At 48.3% G+C, this 17,177-nt stretch overlaps 2 long non-coding RNA genes across 2 annotated transcripts; both read right to left on the bottom strand.

Annotated features, from left to right (window-relative positions):
- Positions 1-832: 832 nt before the first annotated feature.
- Positions 833-6,415, bottom strand: LOC121105540. Its single transcript, XR_005838121.1, has 2 exons — positions 4,186-6,415; positions 833-2,367 (listed from the first exon to the last, which is right to left on the bottom strand). It is a non-coding gene; the product is annotated as an uncharacterized LOC121105540 (long non-coding RNA).
- A 634-nt stretch (positions 6,416-7,049) lies between these two features.
- On the bottom strand, positions 7,050-11,414 carry LOC103678981. The gene is made up of 3 exons (XR_572792.2): positions 7,688-11,414; positions 7,496-7,612; positions 7,050-7,383 (listed from the first exon to the last, which is right to left on the bottom strand). It is a non-coding gene; the product is annotated as an uncharacterized LOC103678981 (long non-coding RNA).
- Positions 11,415-17,177: the final 5,763 nt, after the last annotated feature.

Raw genomic sequence — 17,177 nt, 5'->3', positions numbered from 1 at the left:
GCCTGCTGGCTGGGACCAGGGCTTCCAGGCGTCCAAGAGCCTTTATCTCTATAGCACTTGACTTAATCAAGTGACCCTTTGGGATAAAATTGCCTTGGGGTAATAAAGAAAATCTGCCTCAAACAGTAGCATCCCAGACCAACCTCTTTGGCAGGTTTGTGGGTTGGGGTATGGGGAGGGCCCGGATAATTGAAATTCAGAGACAATCCCAAAGTTCCACTTAAATGGTTTCCAGCGCCCCTCCTTGTGTCCACATTGCCCTTTCTCTCCCTCAGCAACCTGCTAATGAGTAGGGAGGCTCTCCAATTTTAACAGAAACTGCTACCATTGACTGCAAGACCTCGTGCTGGGCACTTTAAGGAAGACAGCTGCCCAGCAGACCTGCTGCACGATGTAGATGCCAGGTCTCGAAGGCCACAGGAGCGGAGGGGTTGATAGGCCTCTACCCAATACCTCTGCAAACAGCTGTGGCCCCTCAGAGCTGGACTGAGGAGCCTGTTGGCTGGAAGGAGAGCTGACCCCCGTGGACGTGGGCCAGCTGGAGGCTCCGTCCCTGGGGTCCACCACTCCGTCACTGCAGTCCTGCGTCCCTGTTGCCCATTTTGAGTGGGGGTGTGGGTGAATGGGTTGGGGCTGGGGCTGAAGAGTGTCCCCTGAGCCTCTGAGGTTGGAGTTAGGAGGGCAGTTAGTGTCAGGCCGCACCTGCCTGGCCCCAACTGCAGGGGAGCGCTGAGGGGAGTGGCAGCCACAGCTCACCTCCACCAGGAGTCAAAGCTCTTCAAGTGGTCAGCATCGAAGTTAGAAGTATTTCTCAGTGAAGATGCTAGTTTCTCTCAACATTTTTATCGAATTCTGGAAGTTTGACAAAATAGAACTTTTGAGTCTGAAATTCACACTCTTGTTCGGCAGCCTGGAGCCTGTCTGGGCTGCTGTGGCTACTGCTGGTTGACAGGCACAAGACTCCAAGCCAGGGCCCACCCCCACACAGGGCCGTGACCCTCCGATTTCTCCCTGCTGCCTCAGAGTAAGGCCTGACTCCTGGGCAGTACTCCTCTTGGCCCTCTGAGCTGGCCCCTGCCTACCCTTCCAGCTCCACCCCTATCACATGCCGCCATGCAGGGCTCCCCGTCCTCTTGCCAGACTGGACAGCCTTGACAGAGCCCTGTTGCTTCTTACCTCTGCGCTTGCTGCCACTTTTACTGGAAGGCCATTCTCCATCTGGCTGACTCTGACTCATGCCTCTGATAGACCTGGGTGCCACCTCTTTTGGAAAGCCTGCCCTGGCCGACTTGAGCTGGATCAGGCGGTCCTTGCCCAGGTTCCCGTTGTGCCCCCTCTTATTTATTATAACACGGGATTGCAATTGTCTGTTAAATGGATCTCCCACAGGGTGGGACTTGTCCTGTTCCTCACAAAGCCCAGTATGTCATTCCAAGCTTCTTGTACTGACAAAAAAATGTGTGTGTGTGTGTGTGTGTGTGTGTGTGTGTGTGTGGTGGGGGGAGGAGGGGCAGTCCTGCTCCTTTCTGAGCAAGACACACAGCCTAGGAGCCATAAAAGCAAAGACTGATAAATTTGCCCACAGAAAAATAAACAATTCCGCCTAGCAATAGCCCAAAGGCAAGGTCAAAAGACAAACATACACGGGAAAATTCTCTGCGGCTCATATAACAAAGGCCTAATTGCCCTAATATATAAAGAGCGCTACACTGATTCAAAAAAGACCAAGAATACGAAAGAAAAGTGAGCAGAGGATAAAAATTCAAGTCCACGTGTGTATGTGCACACACGCCCACATGGTTCTTAGACATAAGCTACTCAGCCACATTCGTGGGGACAGTGACGCAAAGCAAACCACACGTCAGCGGAGGTTTTCGTCTGTTAGATGGGGGAGGCCGAGGGGCCGGGCACCCGCTACCTCACTGCAGGTTTGATACGGCCTCGCTGCAGAACAATCTGGAAATACCTATCAAAATTGCGTAAGCACTTTACCCTCTCACCCGGCAGTTCTACTTGCAGGCATCCGCCCCACGGGTCCGCTTGCATCTGGGACATCACGTCTGAGTGAGGCTCTCTGTCGCGGCTTTGTACATGCCCGCGAGAGGCTGGGAGCACCCTCGCTATCTCACAGCTGGAAACGGGTCGCATCCGGTAGGGCAGCTCCTGCACGGGGACACGACGCAGCCACAAGACGCGTGTGGGGAAGCCCTCTGGGTGCCCGTGTCGGATGCCGTCTGAGATGTCGTTGCTACACAGAAAATGCCAGACACAGAAAACGGTCTATTCCGCGCTAGCTTGTGCGCCAAACAAGCGAGGGGCGGAAAGGAGGACGTGTTCCCACTGGCTTCCAGATGCATCGAACACCTACTGAAAAATAAACAAGAAACCAGTCCGCTGTTTGCCGCTTGGCGGCAGAACTGGGGGGTTGGGAAAGGTGGGAGACCGACTTCAGTTTAAGTTGGGGGGCGGGTGAGCATAGTGTCTACCACAAAGGCCGTAAATACACACATTTTAAAAAAGGGTTCCTTCTGTCCTTTATCCAGAAGTTCCTAGGCAGAGAGTTAATGCCAAAAGGCTTGGCAGGGGCATCTGGAGATTTCCATCAAGGCCTTTGGAGTAGAAATGGGTCTGTTTTTCTTGTCATGAGCTAATAGAAGAGGAGGACTTTTGAATACCCCTGGGTGCTACTTAGAAGACTTTGAGGGCCTGATCTCAAGCAGCTTACGCTCTTAGGGAAGAAGACCCAAGGCCTTCAAACAATCGACCGTGAGAATCAAACGTGAGACCATGTGGGACAGACTCAGTGCGTGGCTCAGAATCGAGAAGCAGTAAGGGTGGGCCTGTTGGAGGGCGCAGGGCTCCCGCCGGTGCTTCTGAAGGACTGGTCAAGTGAAAGAGTTCAGGCAGCATGAAGCCGGGCTGCCCTTGCTTGAGGTGGGACACCTGGATAGGACCTGGGGCTCCAGGGCTAGGGACCCAGGTAGCTTCAGCCGGGGAGCGAGGCGAGCTGGGAGTGTGGTAGAGGTCAGCTGTGTGGTTCGTGGGACAGATTGGAGGATTGAGACGCTGTAGTCGGGGAGGAAGCCAGATGCTAAGCTGGGGAAGCGAGGCTGTGCTGAAGGCCTTGGCCAGACCTGTGGTTCTGGAGAGGAAGGGGGTGCAAAAGTGAGCGACGATGTGACGAAAACCAGCATGATTAGAAAGCGTAAGAACCGCTGTCCTGTGGCGAGAGGGGCCGGGGCCGGGGTCGGGGGAGCACTTAATGACAATTGTGTGTGTGTTGCTGCAAGATTTATTAACAGTCCCCAGTGCCACCCACTAAAAAAGAATTTTGCTTTGCTTACCACAGTTTTCCCTCTCAGGATTGTTTAGTCTGCCCTCATGGTTCCTGGGCATTCTGGGGTGTGGACGTGGGAAAAACAGACTGAGCTCGCAGAACTGGGGCGATGGGAAGAAGGGAAGGGAGTCTGACTTTTTGTATTGTGTCTCCCTTGTGTGGTGTATCCCTGTACTGAGCGAAGAGGGAGACAAATTCAAGCAAGGAGCAGAGCCCCGATGAACTCCATAACGAAGAGCTGAGAGGCCTGAGTGCAGGGGCGGCAGCAGAGCCAGGCGGGCGGCCAGGAGCTGGGGTGCAGTTTGGGAGCTGGCTTCGTTGATTTTGAGCTGCCGGGGGGTTCCAGAAGCAGGAGGTGGGGGCTACAGGGGTGTTTGAGGAATGTTGCTGAGGGGTGTGAGTTGGACACACTTTAAGGTTCTTCCAGAGACCCAAGTAAGGCTTGGGGTTCCTTTTAGGTTCCGTGGCCAGTGTGTGCTGCTCTGAGTGTGGCTGTGCAGGACCGAGCCACTGGAGCCCTCATCATACTCGGGTTCCATGCACGTGTCAGTGTTCCCTGTACCGCTGCGTTCCCCTCCTCTCACTCCACCTCCTGACACCACAGCTGCGCGATGGAGTCGGCTGGCCCATTGAACCCATCGTACAGATGGGAAAGCGAGGGTCCCCCGGCCGGGCTCTGTCTCTGCCCGGTAGCCACCTGCGCGCTGGCCCTTGCCTTGACCCAGAGCTCCACCCTCATGAGCGTTTACCGCCCTGGGGTCCCTTGAAACGCTCTGTCTGCCACAGACTACCGCCGCCAGCAGATACCTGGGGTTTTTTTAGTCCCAATTTAGCAGCTGCCTCATTACCTTTTTCCTCCCGTAGCTTCCTTCATACACACACATTGCGGTTTCTAGGGCAGCGCAGGAATCTGAAATGTCACGCAAATGCCTCTGAACAAAGAGGCCTGGAAGCAGATCCCAGTGACTGACAGCTTGTTTACACCAAGAGCTTCCGGGTGGAACCAAATCTTCTGTAATCGTCAAGGCAGGTTTGGTACTACCTGGGGCAAGGCAAGGATCGGGCCAGAGCTGCCAGTTGTCTAACAGCGAAGGAATGTCAGGAGTGGGTGGGTGTCAGGAATGTCAGGGCAAGAGGCGCGGGAGGTCGGGGCCTCGGGGCCTTTGGAGGACATGCTGCTAAGCCAGCGATGCTCTGAGATCGTCATTCCCTTGCTGCAACCGGCTGGTCTCGTGGTGGCTTTATCCGCTGAAGTTAAATGGTTACTCTTTGCCTGCTGACCCAGATAGCAGGTCCCCGGGGATTGGAGGCCCAACCAACTCCCTTTTGGGCCTCTGGATTCCTGGAAAAGCGGGGAGAGTTCAAAGGTGCCTTCACTCCCTGCGGGTGAGGGCTGAGGGTTTCCGGCTGTAGCGGTGGGCTTGGCTTGCGTGCAGGAAGGAGAGGCTGGGGCGCCCCCCAGAGCCTGCAGTGGAGCGTGGGGGTGGGGCAAAGAGCATTTCTTGCTCTCAGGAAAGAGCACAGCTTGGCAGCTGCTGTCACCTGCAGCTTCTAAAAATCACTCTCTCGATGGGGGAGAAGTTGAGCTCTGGAGCTCCACTCTTGGGAAATTGGCACGAGGGGAGCCAGGGAGAGAAGGCCCTAGAAGGGAACTCGTGGTTCTGTCTAGCACCTGGCATGTGCTTTGCCTGCCTTATTTCATTCTCCTCACCGCCCTTCAGGGTGGGCATCGCTATCCCATTGCAATCAAGAACCTGAGGCTCAGAGAAAACTACAAACCAAGACGCGGCCTCTTAGAGGGGAGAGCAGAAACGGGTGGTGGGCTCGCACGGGCCGGGCCTGCGCTGGGAATAGGAAGAGCGGCAGGTAAGCTGACCGTGTATTTTGTCATCCAGAGTGAGCACTTCTGAGAGAGGAAAAAGGGGCAATAAACACATCAGAACCACAGGCATCAGCTGGGGCTGAGCTGGGCAAGCCGGGATGCTCGTCGCCCTACACGCAGAGCAGCAGAGGGAAGTACTGCTCGAAGTACCAGCCGCCATTGATGCTGTGATCCGCGTGGCAATCCCTCAGGTGGCCATTATCCCCATTGGGCAGATGAACACACTGAGGCTTGACTTCCTCAAGGTCCCATGGCTTTGAAGTGGGAAAGCACGGGTCGGCCCCAAGCCCTCGCTGCCTCTCAGGCCCAGAGCCTTCGGAGGACGACCAGAGGACGAGAGCAGCTGGAGAAACAGCAGGTGAGTGAGTGTGGGGCAGGGTGCGGGCCCCAAAGCCTTCTGCAGCATTCCCTGATCGTCCTGGACATCCAAGGGGACAGTGGCCAAGGCAGGGAATTTCTGGGGGACAAACGTCTTCGCCGAGTCGCCCCATTGATACTATTGGTGAACAGGAACACTGAGAAATCTCCCGGTGCGTCTCCTGGAGCCAGGACTGGCCCCTTGGGTCTGCGGATCCTGTCAGGGCTCCAGCTCTGTCCTTCTGGGACTCTCGGAGAGACTGTGGTAGTCTGGGAGGCAGGAATGCTCTAGGTTATGGGCGGAAGGTGGGTCCAACCATACGTGGGTGGAGGGTTTGTGAGCCTCCCGGTTGGTTCCTCCTACACTCGCAGGCCCGGCTGGTCTTCCAGGAGCGGGTCGGCCCAGACATGGAGGGCCCGGTGCAAAGGTCAGATGGCCTTTGCAGGCCCCTCGGCATATTGCGTCACAGGTGGGTGGGCAGGGCTGGTCGCCGGTCGTCCAGCCGGGCCGACCACACCACCTGGTAGCACCCACGCTTGGGCGGCTTGCGGGCTGGCAGGGCTGACAGGGGAAGGGAAGTCCTTTCCCTTAGGGAGGGCCAGTCTGTCTGGGGCGTCTCACACGAGTGCAGTAGCCTGAGGCCTCCGCAGGCCAAGGTTGTGTCATCAAAGGCTGATCGTGTTTCTTCATTCATTTAAAATTAAAAAAAAAATAGACTTTACTTTTTAGGTTCACAGCAAAATTGAGTGGAAAGTATAGTGAGTTCCTGGATATCCGAACCCCAACACACGCCCAGCCTCCTCCTGTTCATTCATCCTTCGATCTCTGCGTCCAGACACTGTCCTGGACCAAGGCCCAGCCCTGACCTCAAGGCATTTCCAGTTTAGTGAAGTAGATGGAAGAGCAGCTAGACCACCCAGGGAGGGGGTAAGGGAGGGGTAAGTAATCCTAGGGTGCCAAGGGGGCTCTGTGGGGCACTCTGACGAATGAGGAGCTCTGTAAGGAGGCTCTTCCTGGGCTGAATTCTAAGAGAGGGGTAGGCGTTAGCAAAGAGGTCAGGGAGGGCAGGAGTGGGGTGCAGTGTGTGCAGAGGCCTGGGGCCAGCTAGCACATCTGACCCAGGCTCTGGGGTCTTTGAAGTTGGATGTGGTAGGTGGAGGCAGGAGGAATCCCATCCTGCAGCGCCTAAAGCTGAGCCGTGTAGTGTGGGAAAGAAGGGTCCCGGTGAGCCGAGCAGGCAGGAGGGGCTTTCTGGTGTGGGTGGGGCCAGCAGTGACCCTTGAAAGGGTCTGCGAAAACTCAGCTACAGGACTGTGCAATCTGTAGCTTTAAGTGTGTTCTGAAAATGCTTCCAGGGTTTTCACTGATGCGTCCAGTGCAAGCCCCTTGAGGACAGAGTCCTTTTTCTGATGGCCCGCGGGTCAATGCCCCTTTCCCTTCCGCCCAGAAATAGCCTTGACCCACACACAGTCTCATCTCACAGAGAAGCAGCTGAGCCCCACCAGGCACAAGTCTGGATCATGTCAGGTTTTCTCCATTTATTTATCCTTGGTGGTGGTTCTAGGAAAGGGGCGTGAGAAAAAGGAAAACCCCTTTCTAACAGAGACAGCCGACAAGGCACAAGAGGGCAAGGACTTGGACCTCTCTCCCCAGCAAGCCTGAGACACAGCCAGAGTCCCCCGGCCCCCAGAGTCCCCTGCGAGGGGTATGGGCCAGGCCAGGAGTAGGTGGGGTGCCCCCTGCAGCCAGGGCTCAGAGCCTCTGCTGGCTTGGTCGGCAGATGGAGACAGTCCAGTGTGCCCTTTCCTGCGATTCGGAAAGAGAGGCGAGGATGAAGGGGCTCTGAAGCCATCTGGGAGCAAAGGTGGTCCCAAAGGAGTAGAGAGTTCCCAGAGCAGTTCTCCCCGTGAGGACGTACCTGCTGGAGGTCCGAGGCCGTGAACACGCCCCTCTCACCAGCGTCCTGACAAGGAGACTCACGTCCTGAGCACCGTGTGTCAGGTTCTTTGCATCCATGACTGTTTCATCTGTCATCCTGTGAGGGAGATACTGTTACCGTCCCCATTTTACTGGTGGGTAAACTGAGGCTCAGAGAGGTGCAGGGACTCACCAAAGGCGTAATCTGGTCAGTGGCCGTGCTGGAGTACAGGCCCAGGTCTGCCCGTGTCTACCGCCCACCCGCTACCTGGCGTCCTCTCTCTCCACCTGGGCCGCATGGAGCGGCGTGACAATGGAGGGCCTGGCCTCATCGAGTGACATGTGCCTCCTTCATTCCCGCGCTCTATCCCTCTCCGTGGTACACGCACCTCGTGCGGGCCCCGGGCTCAGTGTTGGGGATGGGCTGCTGTGAGCGGCAGAAGCAGATGTGCTCCCCGCCCTCGGGGGCCGGCTATCTAGTGGGAGAGGCAGACCTTTATCAGATGAGGAAGAGGAAACACTCTGATAAGCACCACGATAGAAAAGGACAGAATGCTACGAGAGCGGTAACCACAGGGCCTAATTTCATGAGGGCGAGAGGGGGGTTTCAGGGAAGACTTCCGGGAGGAAATGAGCAGAAGAAAATTGAATGGCCAGTAGTTAGCTGGGGAAGATGAGCCAGAACATTCCAGGCCGAGGTTACCGCATGTGCAAAGGTAGGAAGGAGAGGGCTAGCTGGGGTAACTGAAAGGAGGGTCATGAATAAGGTAGAGGGTAGTGGGTGAAGGTGGATAGGATGGGCCGAGGCCCAATGAGGCAGGGTCTGGAGAGCCACCTCAAGTAGCCGTGGGAAACCGAGGCAGGCGCCGATGAAATGAGACCTTCCTCTCTTTGCGGTGAGCTAAGTGAGAACACACAACAAATCGTGGAGCTTCCCCAAAAGTTTGGGCTGCATTAATAGTGGCATAACATGCAGATCAAAGGAGGTGATTGTTCTCTTTTTGGCCCAGACTGCACCTGAGGGTTGTGAGCCTTTCAGAACCCTCACCGTCCGGTACCTACAGGAGGAGAGCCAGCACACTGAACGGGTGCATGAAAATGGCTGTTTGTGCAGAGAAGGGCAGCCCCAGAGGAAAGGAGTGTGTGCTAGACTTCCGAGGAATCTCCTGGAGACAAAGTTCAACCCCATAGAGGGAGAAACATCCTGGCACTTAGGGTTTATGAGAAACGGCGTGAGCTACTGTGAGGCACCAAGCCTCCTGTTCTGGGGTATCAGAGGTGTGGAGAGGGACCCTGCTTAGCTTAAAGGGTGGTCTAGGTTCAGTCCTTAGGACTGATTCAGCACATGCTGTCTGCCTTCTCCCTTCCACCTCTGAGTTGGAGACGGACGGCACGTGTCCCCGGAACACCGGTTCTTGGGCCTAGATGGTGGTGAGCCGACCTTAGCTAGCCTAGTGTGGGCTCTGGGTGTGTTCTGCAGAGATTGCTTTGGGGGAAACCAGGCCCTGGGGATGGTGGTGGTCTTAGGCCTGTGGGCTGGCTGCTGCTGGTCGCCACCTGAAGTCATTTCCCAGGGCACCTCTTTCAGAATCTTGAATATTTTCTGGTACCCTGGCCGTTACAACTGTCTGTCCTGTGATCCCCACTCAATCAGAATCTAAGAGAAGCCAACAAATCCCTCCCCTACTTCCCCATCAACTGTATGAGTACTTCCCAGAACTCCCCTGTTTCATTAAAGAGAGGGCTGCTGTGGCTCTCATACCCCAGAACTCTCTCGCGCGATCCCCTCTGTCTTTGACATTCTGTTAGTTCCCAGGCCTTTGTCTTCTTTCTTGACAAGAGCTTCAACCTATGCCCTAGGCTCCTTCCCGCTGCCAACACGGCCTCCAGACCTGTTCTTCCCCATGGCCCTGCCACCTGCCTTCTGTTGTCTACTTGGCCTGTCTCCTCTCTGCTGAGTTCTGGGGTTGGGGCCAATTACAAGTTTTTGTAATTGAAGTGTATATGTCTTAAGTGTACAGCCTGATGATTTTTGTATGTGCATACACCTGTGTAACTACCACCCACATGAAGCCAGAGAATGTTTCCAGGTCCCTCCTTTTAAAATAGATCCATCCTCTAGGCTCCTACTGCATTATTATTGGACACTTGCCAAGAGTTGCTTTTTATTCCAACTAGCTGGTGGACAGGAATGCATCCTGTTTACTGTTTTTGCCTTGTCCCACCTGGCCTAGCACAGAGCAATGCCCGTAGGAGGTGCCCCTTGAGGCCCATTAGATGGAGGGGTGTAGAGTTTGCCAAGTATGTCTCAGACCATGTACCCAATTGTCCATCAGAAATGTGGGAGAGGTGACAGAGATGAAGGATGGGTCACTGGAGTGCAGGAGAATCCCTGAGCCCCGAGTGTGCTGGTTCTGTTCGGGTGACCTGCCATCCCCAAGATGCTGTCTACAGGTCTGGAGGCACACATTCGCAACAGAGGGCTCAGGTGTGTGGAACCCCTTGTGTGGAATGCCCTTCCCAGTGGGCATTGGCTATAGCATGGAGCTAGCCGAGCTCCCAACCTGGGCCCGGAGAGCTCTGGCCTGAGTGCCCACCATGGCTGGTTCAGAGAGCTGAAGGAGTAGGGCCAGAGCCAAGTTGGAGGAGACTTTGAATGTCTGGTGCAGAATGCCCTGAGGGAGGTCAGAGGGCATGGATTCTCACTTGGAGGGCAAAACCTCCCCTGCTGGCTACCCTTCCCTGGGAGAGCCTGTCCCTTCCCTCCTCTTAATTCAGAACCTTGCTTGGGAGATGGTACCCACAAGAAAATAGAGCCTTGGCCTGGGCTGGAGCAGCAAAGTGGGAACAGCAGGAAGGAGGTGGAGGGAAGAGGGGAGGCAGGGTGGCATGTGTATGTGGCACATGAAGTCCAACAGCTGTCCTGCAGAACCACGTCTCCAGGCTGTTGAGACTTGAAGATATGCTCTTTGTTCTAAGACACAACTCTCCAGTTCTTTGGGGAGCAGAGAGAGACCTCTTTTCTGGGGTCCAAATGCCAAATGTCATTAAGGGTCTTCCCCTTGGGTGGGATCTGCATCCCTCAGACTATATTGTCCCTATTTCCTTTCATCTTTTTGACTCTAGTAAATACGGGTCTCACATAAGGCTGGGGGACACTGGGTGAATCTTGGCTTTTACGTCATTTCTGTTACTTCAGGGCTCAGTGTAGGGCTTGCATCCCAGGTCCACCTGACACCAAAATTTGTCTTATTAACCACTCTGCTGAAGGCAGCATGATGGCAAAGTCTTATTATTAGGGATGGCCTGTCCCTCTGTAATTGGTAGAGGCGCAATCATGAGCATATGATGTCAGAGAGGAAAAGAGGGAGAAAAGGAGGAGAAGTGCACAAGGAGGTGCAAAAGGAGGAGAATGTTCAATGCAGATGATAAGGATTAACTAAAGTACCTTAGATCAATTTATGAATAAGAAAGGCAGGGATCTGTAAGGGTGTATTATTATCCTTATTTTACTAAAAGAGAAATGGATGCTCCGGGGAGTTTACTCAGATCAGAGTCAAGAAGCAGGAAGACGTGGAGGTGTGACCAACTGCAAAACTGGCTCTTTCTCCCTCCGTGGAAAGTGACCTTCAGGTGCCATGAACATACCTTCAGGTTGGGATGTCTAGCTCCAAAACAAAGAGCCAATCTCCAGACATTTGAGGGAAGCCTTCAACATGTAAGAGAGGCCAAAACAACAGAAAAAAGGAACTCAGAAACAAAGATCTCAGAAACAAAGATGCTGCAAAGAGCAGAAGAAAACCTCAAAGAAACTATCGTTGATAATCTCAGAGGGACTGGAAGAAATACTGCATCTAGAGGTGCCTGGGTGGTGCAGTCGGTTAAGTGTCTGGCGCTGGGTTTCAGCTCAGGTCATGATCTCAGGGTCCTGGGATTGAGCCCCATGTTAGGCTCTGCACTCAGCTTGGAGTCTGCTTAAGATCCTCTCTCTCCCTCCCCCTCTGCTTCTCCAACCCTTGCTGTCTGTCTCTCTAAAATAAATAAACACAATCTTAAAAAAAAAAATATTGCATCCTGCAACAAGAACAAGATGCCACCAGAAGGAGAACAGAGAACAAGTAAATTTAAGTGATAAAAAAGATAGTCAAGGAAATCTTTCAGAAAGTTAAACAGAAAGAAACAGAGATAGATAATAGAATACAAGAGATAAGAAAATTAGATCAATCTGAGATTGACCATCTGACTGATTCCATTTCCTGAAAGAGAGGACAGAGACAACCATGGGGGGGGGGAGGATAGATAGATAGATAGATAGATAGATAGATAGATAGATAGATACCATGTATCTATATTTATATACCACCAAAACCCACAATAAACATTTTCAGATTAAGAGTCCACTGACTATCCAGCACAATAAATGAAAACAAAACAATGCTAAACCTCTCACCAATCTTAGAACACCAGGATTTAAGAGATCTTAGGGACATGATTTCTGGAACGGTGACAAATGCTCTGCAGATCCTCTCCCTGATAAAACAACTGTAACTGATGAAACTTAATTAAAAAATTAGATTCTCTAGAAACGATCTTAAAGCATACAGCAAAAAAGAAACATTTATTCAAGAAAACCTACTAAAACTTGGTAAGAAGAGTAAGAGACTGTGGCATTTGAGCTATGACTTGCTTCCTTCCTCTCCCTTTCCAGCTCATTGTAAGAGAAGTTCCATTCTAGGCAGGGACAGCCAAGAACACAGGGCTCTTGTTACCCTTGGCTCCCGGTTGAGGGGTACTGTATCTCCCTGGGGGTGACATATCACCAATATTTCCATTTCCCCCACCTCTGTGTTGCAGAAGTTCTATTCCAGAAAAGAGTAGCTAAGAGAACTGGGGCTTCTTTAATACTTTCCCAACTCATAGGGTGGAACTTCTACCCCAACCATGGCAGGTTGAGAATATGAAGGCCTTGATCTTCACCCCGGTTCACTCATAGAAGGGGGTTTCCACACTAGGAAAGGCCAGTTTAGAAAACCAGAGTCTACTGCTCCAACCCAGCACCCTTATAAAGTAGGGCTGTCATCCCAAGAAGCACACTTCAGAGCAGGGGCACAGAGGTTTTATACAGGGAGGGATGAAGGCCTTAAGAACAGAACTCTGGGGGCGCCTGGGTGGCACAGCGGTTAAGCGCCTGCCTTCGGCTCAGGGCGTGATCCCGGAGTTCTGGGATCGAGCCCCACATCAGGCTCTTCAGCTATGAGCCTGCTTCTTCCTCTCCCACTCCCCCTGCTTGTGTTCCCTCTCTCGCTGGCTGTCTCTATCTCTGTCAAATAAATAAATAAAATCTTTACCAAAAAAAAAAAAAAAAAAAAAAGAACAGAACTCTGATTCTCTCCCCCAGGAGAATTGACTTTACTTGGAATAGAGTGTGGGGAAATTCAAGTCTGTGGGTGCTGTCAAAAACATTTGGGGATATTAGCGGTAAGCAATGGAGAGAAAGCTGGTAGCTCCATGAGAAAAACAAACTATTTAACCAGCTAGAAGTTTGCCAGAGAGAAGCAAGGAAAAAGATCCCAGAGAAGAGCCCTTCTGGGTTCAGAACAAATCTCAAAGTCTAGCCTTATAGACTGTCCTTGTGGGATGTCTGGGTGGCTCAGTCGGTTAAGTGGGAGTCCTGGGATTGAGTCCTGAATCAGGCTTCTTGCTTGGTGGGGAGCCTGCTTCTCCTTCTTCCTCTGCCTCTGCCTGTAGCTCCCTTGCTTGTGTGCCCTCTCTCACTCTCTCTCATTCTCTCTCAGACAAATAAATAAATAAAATCTTAAAAAAAAAATACTGCCCCTGCAAAGGGGCTTAATTTAATTGGATTAGACTATGAAGCAATTTATGCCATAGGGCATTGTTGAAAATGATAGTCAGCAATTAGTGGAGACTAACAACTAGGTGTGATACCAGTAGAGACAGCTTAACGGAAAAGTCAAGGAAAGAGACAAAGCCCTCTTAAAACCACTGTCAACGCAAGGTGACAGTGCACATGGTGAAGGCCTTTTAGGAGTGACATTGGACCCTGCACACTGCAAAAGAAATACTTTTCAAAATAATACAGCCAAATCATAAATAAATAAACAAGCAAACTTCAAGAGGAAACTCTGTGTTGGAGTTGAGGCTAGTATCCAGTTGCTGCAATATATTATCTAAAATGTTAATATATTTTTATATTACAAATATAGTATACATTTATGTTACCATATAGTAAATAAAAAATAAACTACACTTTTCAACAAAAATTATGAGACATGCAAAGAAACAGGAAAGTGTGACCAATACACAAGAAAAAAAGAGAAAACAACAAAGCTGCCTCTTAGAGGGTCCAATGTCAGGCATAATGTGAAAAAACTTCACAGGAGTCATTATAAATTATGTTCAAAGAACCAAAGGAAACCATGTATAAAGAAGTAAAAGAAGGTATGATGACAATATCTAATCAAATAGGTAATATCGATAAAAAGATAGACATAAGAAAGGACCAAACAGAAATTCTGAAGTTGAAAAATATAAGAACTGGAATGAAAAATCTATTAGAGAGGCTCGATAGTAGATTTGAGCTGGCAGAAGAAAGAATCAGCAAACTTAAAGATAGACTGATAGAGAATATGCAATCTGGAGTAGAGAGAGAAAAGATTTAAGAAAAATGAACATAGCTTTAGAGAAAAGTAGGATACTGTTAAGTGCACCAACATAAGCATAATAGGAGTATCTGAAAGGGAGGAGAAAAAGAACAGAACATAAAAAATATTTGAAGAAATAATACTTCCTAAATTTGATGAAAAACATTAATCTACACATATAAGATGCTTAATGAACTCCAAGTAGGATAAACATGAAGACTGTTAAATGAAGTTACACACACATTGTAGTAATTTTGAAAGTTAAGGACAAAGAAAATCTTGAACATAGCAAGAGAAAAAAGATTTGTCATGTCCAAGGAAGTGCTAAGAAAAATAACAGCTACCTTCTCATCAGAAACAATGGAGGCCAGAAGGCAGAGGTATGACATATTCAAAATGCAAAAAAAAAAAAACCAAAAAACAAAAAAACAAAAAAAAAAAACCCTGTTAACCAAGAATCTTATATTCATAAAAACTAGCTTTCAAAAATAAAAGTAAAATAAAGACGTTCCCAAATAAGAATTGAGAGAATCTGTTACTAACAGACCTATCTTATAAGACATACTAAAGGAAGTTCTTCAGCCTGAAAGCAAATGAACCCAGAAAGTAATTCGAAACCATATGAAAAATCAGAGTGCTGGTAAAGGTAATTATGTAATTGTAAAAGACACTGTAAGTGTATATTTCTTCTTTCTTAACTGATTTAAAAACAATCGTATAGAACAATATGTCTATAATTGTATTGTTGGGTCTATAACATATAGAAATGAAATAAAGTTGACAATAACAGCCGAAAGGAGTGGATGATAACAAAGCCGTATTGGAGTAAGGAAATGACAACAAGTTGAACTTGGAGCCACAGGCACAAATGAAGAGATCAAAATTGGTAAATAACAAACTCTATAAATATATACTTGTTCTCCTTCTCTCAGCTTCTTTGAAAGACATACAAATATATAAATGTAGTAATCTCAACAACGTATTGTGGAATTTGTAACTTACATAGGCATTTATAACCCATAATTTATAAACATATATATAACAACAATATATATAATATATGATAACACAAAGAAAAGGGAACAAAGCTGTATAGGAGTAATGTTCTCATATCTCACTGTAATTAAGGTAGAATAAATCTGAAATAAATTCTGATAAGTTAAGATGTATATGGAGATCCTAGAGCAATAACTCAGAAAATAACTAAAAAAATAGTAAAAATATAGTGAAAAATTATTAAAGAAATTAAAATTTTACACTAGAAAGTATTCATTTATGTAAAACAAAGTAAAGGAGGAAGACAGAAATAAAAATAATGCTAAATGTATAGAAAACAAAAAGTAAAATAGCAGACATAAATCCAACTATGTCAATATTACACTACATGTGTCAACGCTACTAAAAAGTTTTAAAAAGTCATTGAATTGTACCGTATATCTAAAAAGGGGTTACAACAAAGTGTAAACTACATGGTATTAAACTGATTTTTTTAAGATTACACTGAATGTGAGTTGATTACACAATCTGAGCAAAAGGCAGAGATGGTCATACTGGTCTAAAAAAGCAAGCTCCACCTAACTCTGTAAAAGACACACTTCAGAATCAAAGGTACTACTAGGTTGAATGTAAAAGTATGGATAAAGATCTCATGAAACAAAGCTGGAGTGGCCATGCTAATAGACAAAACAGACTTCAACACAAAACATGTAACTAGACATTTTATAGTGATAAAAGGGCCAGTCCATCAGGAAGACTTAACAGTTACAAACATCTTGGCACCTGGAAACAGAGCACCAACATACATTAAGCAAAAACTAGCAGAATTGAAGGGATAAATAGACAATTCAGCAATAATAGTTGGAGACTTCAATATCCCGCTCTAAATAATAGGCAGAAGATTAACATGGAACTGAAAGAGTTGAACAACATTGTGAACCCCATAGATCTAACAGATGTTTGGGGAACTCTCCACCAAACAGCAGAATATATATTCTTCTCAAATACACATGGAACATTCTCTGATATAAACCATATGCTAGGCCATAAAACAAGCCTCAATAATTGTAAAAAGATTGAATTTATTAAATGTATGTTCTCTGACCATGATGGAATACAATTAGAAATCAATAGCAGAAAGAAATTTGAGCATTTCACAAATACGTGGAAAATAAGAACATACTCCTAAAAAAAACCCCTCTGAACCAAATAAGAGATCATAAGGGAAATTAGAAAATACTTAAAAATGAATAGAAATGAAGACATAACATACCAAAACCGGGATGCAGCGAGGCAGTGCTTCAAAGGGAAATTTATAGTTTTAAATGCCTATATTAAACAACAAGAGGGGCATCTGGGTGGCTCAGTCAGTTAAGCATCCAACACTTGATTTCAGCTCAGGTCATGATCTCAGAGTCATGAGATCAAGCCCCAGTCCAGCTCCACACTGAGTGTGGAGCCTGCTTAAGATTCTCTCTCTCCTTCTCCCTCTCCCCTGCCATCCCCTGCCCCATGTGCTCTCCTTTTCTCTAAAAATAAATAAATAAATAATAAATAAATAAAATAATAAATAAGCAAACAACGAGAAAGATCACAAATCCATAACCCCACTTTCTACTTCAAGACACTGGAAAAAGGAGAGCAAACTAATCATAAAGTGAGCAGATGGAAGGAAATAATATAGAGTGGAAATTAATGGAAGACAGAGTAGAAAAACAAAGAGAAAACTAATGAAATAAAAAGTTCCTTGAAAAGACCAACAAAATTGAGCAAACTTTTAGCTAGCCTGACCAAGAAAAGAGAAAGAAGGCTCAAAATTCTAAAATCAGGAATAGTGAGAAATAGTGAGAAAACCTCACTACTGACCTTGAAAACATAAAAAAGATTATAAGTGAATATAATGAACAACTGTATGCCAATAAATTAGATACCTTAGATGAAATGGAAAAACTGTCAGAAAGACAAAAAAGACTGAAACTGATTCAAGAAGAAATAGAAAATATGAATACATTTGAATCAATAATT

The sequence above is a fragment of the Ursus maritimus genome, unplaced genomic scaffold, assembly GCF_017311325.1.
Source record: "Ursus maritimus isolate PB19 unplaced genomic scaffold, ASM1731132v1 scaffold_27, whole genome shotgun sequence".
NCBI classification, from domain to species: Eukaryota; Metazoa; Chordata; class Mammalia; order Carnivora; family Ursidae; genus Ursus; species Ursus maritimus.
This window is presented reverse-complemented; position numbering and strand designations above follow the sequence as displayed.